Below are 9365 nucleotides of genomic sequence, written 5' to 3' on the forward strand. Positions count from 1 at the left end.
ACTGACAGGGCAGCCTATCAAGCTTCAGGGGCTCAGCTTCCTCCCTCCTTGGCCATAGATAAGCAGTACAAAGAGAAAGCAGTCTCTTAGCAGTAACAGAAATGTTTAATGAACGCAGCAAAAGAACAAGCAACCATTCTCAGAGTGCAGGTGCTCCCAAGTAAGGTTCTGACCACTTCCCTCTAGTCACTTCTGTCCTCTCGTCTCCTAGCCGCCTGATCTCTCAACCATTGAGCCCTTTCCGAAAACACCTTAAATCTCCTAGCCTTGGGGCTGAGAGGCTGCACATCTTCCAGTGAGAGAGAGTCAGCTAGCCAAGGATATCTCAAAAATATCAAGAACGTGTGTGTTAATCCACTGTTCCAATTAGTACCTAAATATGCAAATGAACTCACTCAAAAGAACCGAGATTGAGTACTTAGAAGATGCTATCTCTCTCTGTGTGTGCAGGGGGGTGTTTTTAAAAAGATAATTATTTAAATTCCCAGAAATGTGAAATGGATCATTTTGTCATTTCTTTCAAGCTAGATATTGTCATGATTTTGTGAGCTCTGTCTCTAATTAAGCACGTTGGATGAAACATTTATTCATTATTCAGTCTCATCCAAAGTAATAAATATGTATAGTGACAAAATTATCACATTCTATTGTCGCCGCTCCCACAGTGCATAATGTTTTGCCGAGTCATGATCTAACTCCTTTTTATCCTGGCAGACACATCACCATGAACATAGGAAGCTGCCTTCTACTGAGTCAGCCCATTGGTTCATCTAACTCAATATTGTCTACACTGATTGGCAGTGGCTTCCAAGGTTTCACATAGGAAGTCTCTCTCAGCCTGAACTGCAGATGCTTGGGGTGGAAACTGAGACCTCCTGCCTATTAAGTAGATGCAGTAGTGAGTTATGGCCCCACTTTAGGCATGGAGCTCCCATACCTACAGTTCCAAAGCTTTGCTGTCCTTAGTGCACTTGGATGTTTCATTTTCACCAGATATCTCCTGAATGCTGCCATACATGATAGGAAACCCACCAGAAAGGTGATTATTTCTCTTTGACATCTGATGACCAGACATGAATTCAAATTCTTGATATTTGACTATCAATCTGCAATGGAACTGCAACTTTCACAGGAATTTGATAGCTGCCATACAAGATTTCATCCTTGTATGGTCAAAGGCCTGGAAACGATGCCTTATGAGGAACGGCTGAGGTAGCTGGGCATGTTTAGCCTGGAGAAGAGGAGGTTAAGGGGTGATATGATAGCCATGTTCAAATATATAAAAGGATGTCACATAGAGGAGGGAGAAAGGTTGTTTTCTGCTGCTCCAGAGAAGCGGACACGGAGCAATGGATCCAAACTACAAGAAAGAAGATTCCACCTAAACATTAGGAAGAACTTCCTGACAGTAAGAGCTGTTCGACAGTGGAATTTGCTGCCAAGGAGTGTGGTGGAGTCTCCTTCTTTGGAGGTCTTTAAGCAGAGGCTTGACAACCATATGTCAGGAGTGCTCTGATGGTGTTTCCTGCTTGGCAGGGGGTTGGACTCGATGGCCCTTGTGGTCTCTTCCAACTCTATGATTCTATGATTCTATGACAACCATATGTCAGGAGTGCTCTGATGGTGTTTCCTGCTTGGCAGGGGGTTGGACTCGATGGCCCTTGTGGTCTCTTCCAACTCTATGATTCTATGATTCTATGATTCCATACTTAAGATGCAGTATACAGTCATACTTTGGTTCTTGAAGGCCTTGTGACTCGAACGCTTTGTCTTCCGAACGCAGCAAACCCGGAAGTGAGTGTTCCGGTTTGCAAACGTTTTTTGGAAGCCAAACGTCCAACGCGGCTTCCACGGCTTCCAATTGGGTGCAGGAAGCTCCTGCAGCCAATCGGAAGCCACACCTTGGTTTTCGAACGTTTTCAGATGTCAAATGGACTTCCAGAACCAATTCTGTTTGAGAACCAGGGTATGACTGTATATTATTCTGGCTACGGAGAGTTTATGGATGGGTGTAGCTTCTGCCTGCTAAAATCCTAATGAACACACCACAAGTAAAAAACATGTCCCTGAGAAATTCCCCTTGGGTTGCAACTATTTGGTTGATGTGAGTGTGAGCAGCTAGCAAAGTGAACACTCACTGCTTCTGTCTATGCTGCTGAGGGAAACATCTTAATTATTTGTTATCATTTCCCCCATTAAATAAAATATAAGTGGACAAGCATTCATAGATTAGAAATATTATTCAATATAGGCCCAGAAAAGCACAGTGAAACCCCCCCCCTTCTTTATGAGAAAAGTTTTACAAGGCAATTTAGCTCTGGCAAAATTTATTATCTTGAGCAACATAGCAATATTATCTCTTAAGTACAGGGCACATCTAGATTAGAGGCCTCAATATGTTCTTGTACTTGGTATGACATCTCCAATAAGCTGAACTTTTCATCTTCTGTTGCTCTGTGCCTGTGTGTTTGGGAGCTCAGCATTACAAACCAACAAACATCATTTAGCCAGAGGGCTCTATTGGATTTGGTTGGTTGCAACAGTTTGTCCCAGGTGGCTTCATACACATGCTGAGTTCTTCTCCGGATGGTGCTTCCACCTTCAAACAGCTCTATAATGAAACATGACTACTAAAATGCACCCAACTGTGGGCTGCTTGTTGTTACTTTTCAAACTCCAACTTGATGGGTCAGTAGAATTGGCAAGCAGAGCTATATCCTGTCAGTTAAGAAGTACTGAACCCAGTGAAACCCCCAGAATTTACCAAGCTTCCATTCTGGAGATTGCTTTAACCATGACACTGCATCAGCGAAAATTGCTCACACTTATGTTGTTCCACTGAGTTGGCTTCCATGTGCCTTCAACTGCTTTTCATTATCGATGACCCCAGAGTTTGCATTTACACAGCATGGAATGTGAATTTCTCCATCTCATAATATTCATCTGTATTGGAAATGAAGCACCATCTCCCCAATGTAGGCTTCTCTTCCTAGAAGGATCAACTGCGTTTTAAGAGCATGTATACATCTCCAAGGAGCTCTGTGACAGATAGTTTTCCAGGGGGACTGAATGCTCAGTAGGGATGCTGGATGAACATCCATATCCTTTTTCATTGGACTTTTAAAAAGGATTAATTTCATTGCTTTTTGTTCTGTCCTCCTTGCTGATTAAATTGTGCATTGGGGGAGAGCATGTATGGGAAACTGGGTGTCTTCATTGGGGGTTGCATCAGTGGGGATTGAGATGTGTGAATTGGGGGGGGGACTGGGTGTGTATACTGGGGATTACAGGATGCAGATGGCACTGTGGTCTAAACCACACTGAGCCTCTTGGGCTTGCTGATCAGAAGGTTGGTGGTTCGAATCCCTGTGAAGGGGTGAGTTCCTGTTGCTCTGTCCCAGCTCCTGCCAACCTAGCAGTTTGAAAGCACACCAGTGCAAGTAGATAAATAGGTACCAATGCAGCAGGAAGGTAAATTGCATTTCCATGCACACTGGCTTCCGTCACGGTGTCCCGTTGCACCAGTAGCGATTTAGTCATGCTGGCCACATTACCCAGAAAGCTGTCTGTGGACAAACGCCGGCTCCCTTGGCCTGAAAGCGAGATGAGTGCCACAACCCCATAGTCACCTTGGACTGGACTTAATCGTCCAGGGGTCCTTTACCTTACCGTTACCTTTTACTGGGGATTATATATTGGAGTGTATTGAGGGGGTGTATAGTGCTTATTTGGGTGTTTAGTTGTTTGTTTGTTTTTGGTATGTGTTCCTAATTTTATTTATTTTTATTACGAAGTTTGATAGAATCATAGAATGTTAGAGTAGGATGGTACCCTAAGGATCATCTAGTTCAACTCCCTGCAATCCAGGACTTCCCTTATAGGAATTGAACCTGCAACCTTGCAACCTTGGCATTATCAGTATTTATTGTGAACTGCTTTGGGGGTCTTTGGGCCAAAATGTGGCATAAAAAGCCTTATCACAACATAAGCTTGACTCTATGGTTCCTTCATTTCTATGCAGAACCAAGAGTGCTTTACAAACATCTTTCTTTCTTTCTACAATGTGTTTCATGATTGTCTCATTTTTGTGCTAATTAACTAACCCCCCTGCTGTGTAACAGATAAATTCAGTGTATGCCTTTGCTTATCAGATGAAGATTCAAGATTGTTTTAAGTCCTATATCTATATTCAGTGGTGGAAGAGAAGATTATCCTGCCTGCACTTTACAAAAGTAATTAAAAGTTCCTTTCAGCATTCTTATTTTCTTGTGATATTGTGGATATGAAGTGTAATGATATTTGGAAAGAACATCAATTTCAGCAAACCTAAGGTTTCACAACTCCCTGAAATGCAACACAGCTTTATATCTATTTTCATCATGAGATAATCTAACCAAAAATAAATAAATCATCAAAACCTTTAATGTAAGACGTGTTCCATGATTTGCAATTAAGAATTCATTTCTCCTTTGATAATAAGAACCAGTCTGAATTTAGGGGAGGGGCTGTGCTTCACACAGCTGGCTCAATTGGTGATCATCTATTTATATGGAAGAGATAGGCAGATAGGCATCCCTACCTTTCCATGCAGGCAATGAGATGGATGTTTCACATGGAACTCCAATTCATATCATCTCCGTTCTCTGTGGAGAAAGAAACTTGAGCATCAGCCTCAATTCCTAGAGCAGAATGCTGTCCTACAGGTTGCATGTCACCTATGTGTGCCCAGTATCTCCACCTGTCAGTGGAGCCCACACCCCTTCTCTTGAACCTTTCTGAGAACTGGAGGACAGTATAGATTTAGAAGAGTGGTTTGCAGAAGGGCATAGTTCAGAGACAGCTGAGAGACTCAATGTCATTGGAGAGCATTCCTGGTCCTCCTTCTCCCAGGACCAGACGAGCATTGAGGGTAGAAGAACAGAAGGTGTAGAGGCAGAAAGCTCAGATTACCCATTGCAAGGGTGATGTCAGGAGTCCAGGTTCCCAGCTTGATAACACAGTAAGCGTAGGTAACTAAAAAGGAGGAGTTATTGCAAAAAACAAACATAGCTCTGGGCGGCTCTAATGAAGACACTGACATTATCATTCAAGATGACCCTTCTGAAGACTCCTTCCGGTGCCTACAGAATATATTGAACCATCGCCCCTTACATCTCTTGTTTTGCTTCCTGTCTAGCAGCCCTCCCATTCGCTGACTCTTCGGACTTGTTGGATTAGCTCCAGCCTCTTCCTGTTCTGAAAAACTGTCTCGGTGTCTGTTCACACCTGTTTGAGTTTCCTGACAGTTTGGCAATTGGCATTCCAATGTCCAAGGGAGTCACACTGGTCACTTGCCGCTGTTCAGCCAGCGTCAGATCTAACCCTCCCTGTTCTGCAGCTGGCTCCACTAAGTTCCACTAGGAGTTGGCTCATTCCTGACAGGTGACATAGAATAGGAGAGACAGAGGGGGTTGGACTTTATTTGGAGCAATGCCATTATTTTAGGGAGGCTGCATTCCTTTGTCTCTCTCTGTGAACTATGGAATAAATTACTTGACAAGCACTCTTCTTGTTTATCTGCTCACTGGCTGCCACTGGGGGAGGGATCAGATTCCCTGAAGCCTGACAGCACCACATGAAGAGGATGGTCAGATGGGGAAAATATGTGAAGTAGCCCAGAATACAACCCCATTGTTTAGGGAGATACACTGAAGATTTAGGCTCATACACTCCCAATATGTCATGGAGGAAAATTGGGACGTGTATCTTTCGTGGCTGCACACCTGTGCAGAGCAAAGGCCCCCCAAATAAGCGTATTTGGGGGCCACAGTCTTGCAAGAGCCAAAACAGGACATCCTGGGAACCACTCAGAAGATAGGATGGCTTCTGTAATTCTGGGATGCCCCGCTTATCATCATCATTATCATCATTTTATTTGTATGCCACCTTTCCATAGTTAAAACAATGCTCAAGGCGGATTACAACATGACAAGATTTACATAATTACCAATGTAACAAAAGTCATAAACAATAAATAAAAGACATTGTAAGGTACACAACCAAATGGAAAACAATTTCCGTATAAACCATAAAATCTAAAACTAAAAACACAACATTAATATCAATAGCAATTTAAAATGACATAGATAAAAACTAAAAACAATATTTAAAAAGGATCCCTCTCTGTCAAGCAGCAGCAGTCCTTTATGGAGCCTGTCAGGCCTCGCCCCAAGCCAGGTGGAGAGAGGCAGGGCAGGGCCCTCAGGCTCCCAGCAGGTCAGTCCTCAGCTTATGACAGTTATGGGGTATGTATAGAGGGGTTATGTGGGTATGTATAGAGATGCCTGGCGTGCTCTGGTTCATGGGGTCACGAAGAGTCGGACACGACTAAACGACTAAACAACAACAACAACAAATAGAGATGGGTGTGGGCTCTGCGGAAGCTGTGTTCCAGAGTAGTCACCTGGTCCACTTTGCTCTGGCCAGTGTATGATCTGGATCATGGGCCTCTTCTGAAGTCCATGAAGATGTGGTCTAAGGAATATCTCATCCAAGCATGAAGAGCTAGCCACATACACATTAAAAAAGAATGGCATACATCTCCCTGGGAGTGACAGCGCCTGATGATGTGCTGTCACTCCCGGGGAGTTTATCCAAAGAAAAAATGGTAGCTTCTATGGAGCCGGCCATGTTTTCCCTTCAATAAAATTTCTGTACTGGGATGAATATCTATTCTGTGTCATTGCTGTGTAAATGCACCATTCTTTCCCGTGTGTGTGTGGTGGTAGATGCCCTGTATATTTTTGTTTATTCATTTGCTAAAAAGTTGTCATATGTATTGCCAAAGGTCCTTCAAGGTGAATAACAACAACTGAGCTACTGAGCTTCTTTGTGTGAGGGGAAACCATGATTGAGCCAGAGTGGTTGAGTTCTCAGTTATTACCATCTGTTTAACAGTGAATCCCTCTTCCCAAGGAACTCAGAGAATTGTAGCTCTGTGATGGGAATAGGGGTCTCCTAACAATTCTCAGCACCCTTAATTAAACTACAGCTCCCAGAATACTTTGGGGGAAGCCAAGTTTGGTAAATGTAAGGTTTGGATGTGAATTAAGTCTGATCAAACAGAAAGACAAATGTTTAAATGATCTGCAACATACCTTGCAATTTCTAAAATTTATCAGAGTTTGTTGAATATGCTAGAGTTTTGTTTTATGTTTGCCAGTGTGTTTATTAATGAAAAATAAATTGGAGAATATAGCCTATTAAACCTGAATTGCTGGGTTATGGTTGCCAAGGAAAGTACATAACAGACACATTTATTTTATAGGGAGCTCTTGTGAGGTTTCGAAAGATGCCCTTAATGAGTGCTATTTTCAGATCCCCACACTGCTCTGTGCTTCCAAACCCTCCAATGTAAAATTCATCTGCAATTAACAAACCAAAGACCATGTGTGAGGGAGTTAAATCAAGGACACAATGTCAGGATATTGAGCTAATAAATATTTGAAGATGCCACAAGGCGACCAGCTATTTATTAGAGAATGAGAGAGAAAAGGGAGGGTTACAAAAGCTCTTGTCAAGCAGGCATGCTCCACATGCAAAAGTAACTTTCAGCAATGCCCGTTTTGTAAGGAGTGAGATATGTTGAATAGGTAGTTTAATATGTAATTATAATATATTGTTTAATATGCAATGACAATTTGTGTGTAAATTGAGAAGAAGCTCCAAACTCTACTTTGGTAAGAACTCATATTTTATCTATTTAGGCTGCAAGTCAATATTCACTTACGTGAGAGTAAGCCCCATTAAAATCAATATGGAGCAAAGTTTCAGGGATGAAGGAGGAGTCGAAACCCAGGACTGTCTGTCTCTTCCATGTGTTCCTCAGTGCATGGTCTGACTGTAACCCAAACAACCCTCCAACATTTTCACACTCAAATCTGGGGCATCCCCACCCCATGTCACAATCCGCTCACTTCCGCAGTCTCCTTAGGCCACATTGAAACATCCACCCATGATGGTTTTACCTATTTGTTGTTTCCTCTTTGATAATTTTGGGTGCAATTTATTTCCTCCTTAACTGATAGAGAGTGATTTGGGGGGAGGGCACGGGTACACACAATCAGAATAGCAAGAAAGATCATACAGAAGGCTGGTCCCACCACAGGACAAAGCACTTCATAAAAGCACAGCAGCCAGTAGATTAAGATAGCCCTAGAATTAAGCAATGACTGCTGTCACAGGTTCTCACTTCAAACCCTTGTCAGGACTAATGGACCTGTAAATCTAACTTATTGATAGAAAATTCAAGTGATGGCTAGCTTCAGCGTGAGCGGGCATCACAGCTCACACTCCAAAGATATAATTTTCATGCTAACTGGTGGATAGGAATGGAAGAGAAATTTGATTCATTTTGCAATTGCACTTTCTGAAACGATACACCAACTGAAACACTGCTTCCTTTGGAATTCATAATTCTCTGAATTTTGCAATGTGGTTCTTAAGCCAAGTAATGCATGCATGGATGAAAACAGCATGCAAAATGCATTATATTGCTGGACATTGCTTTTCAAAACTGTGTGTATTAGGCAAAATATGTGTATATTAGGAGAAAGTCACACTGACAGAAGCTGTTGTGTTTTCATGACTTTTGAATATTCAAAAATGCAAACTGTTGGAAATCTGGAAAACTGACTGCAAGATTGGGGGGGGGGGGAATGACAGACTCACAAAACCCAAAATGGACAGAATCACAATCCCTATTCATGGGTCACCTTACCTCAAATAAAATGCTGTTTAGTTTATTCAATTTATGCATTCAGTTGAGAATAATCAGTGTTGAACAATCAAAAGGCACACTCTGAATAGTGCAGCAATTCCCATGTTAACAAATAAAAGGAAGTTTTATAACCAAGTGGTTATTTTATAACCAAGTGGTGAATGTACTAGAGGCTTCAAATGCAATCTCCAGGTGCAATACAAGGCCAGAGCAATTTCAAAGCTAGAAAAAGAAATAATACATCATTTTTGTGCAAGGTCTGATGAATGACCAGTTCATGCCCTCCAAGTGCCCCAAATTATTAAACTTGTATTGTGATGCCTCGAAATCATCATTCCTTTTCTTTTAGAGGGAGATACTCAGATTTCAATTAGGTTTCAGCTCCTTCCAGAAGTAAGCCAAAAACATCTGTGTCGTGGAAATCTTAACATGAAAACAGCAGCTGTTGCCACAATGATATCTTCTCCAAATAGCAACTGAAGCATAAGTTCTTAATTTGTCTGGTATGTTTCCTGTTATCAAAAGAGAAATATTTTCTTTGATGAGCCTCCAAAACAGCCACCTTTCTTTTATTACTATTTCCCCAAAAGCATTGACTTTTTCCATA

The 9365-nt window shown here is 42.0% G+C and overlaps 1 long non-coding RNA gene across 1 annotated transcript; it reads right to left on the minus strand.

Moving 5' to 3' along the window:
- Positions 1-5010: 5010 nt before the first annotated feature.
- Positions 5011-8855, minus strand: LOC128405294 (uncharacterized). The gene is made up of 2 exons (XR_008328262.1): positions 8759-8855; positions 5011-5414 (listed from the first exon to the last, which is right to left on the minus strand). It is a non-coding gene; the product is annotated as an uncharacterized LOC128405294 (long non-coding RNA).
- Positions 8856-9365: the final 510 nt, after the last annotated feature.

This window comes from Podarcis raffonei, chromosome 17, assembly GCF_027172205.1.
Source record: "Podarcis raffonei isolate rPodRaf1 chromosome 17, rPodRaf1.pri, whole genome shotgun sequence".
In the NCBI taxonomy this organism is placed as follows: domain Eukaryota; kingdom Metazoa; phylum Chordata; class Lepidosauria; order Squamata; family Lacertidae; genus Podarcis; species Podarcis raffonei.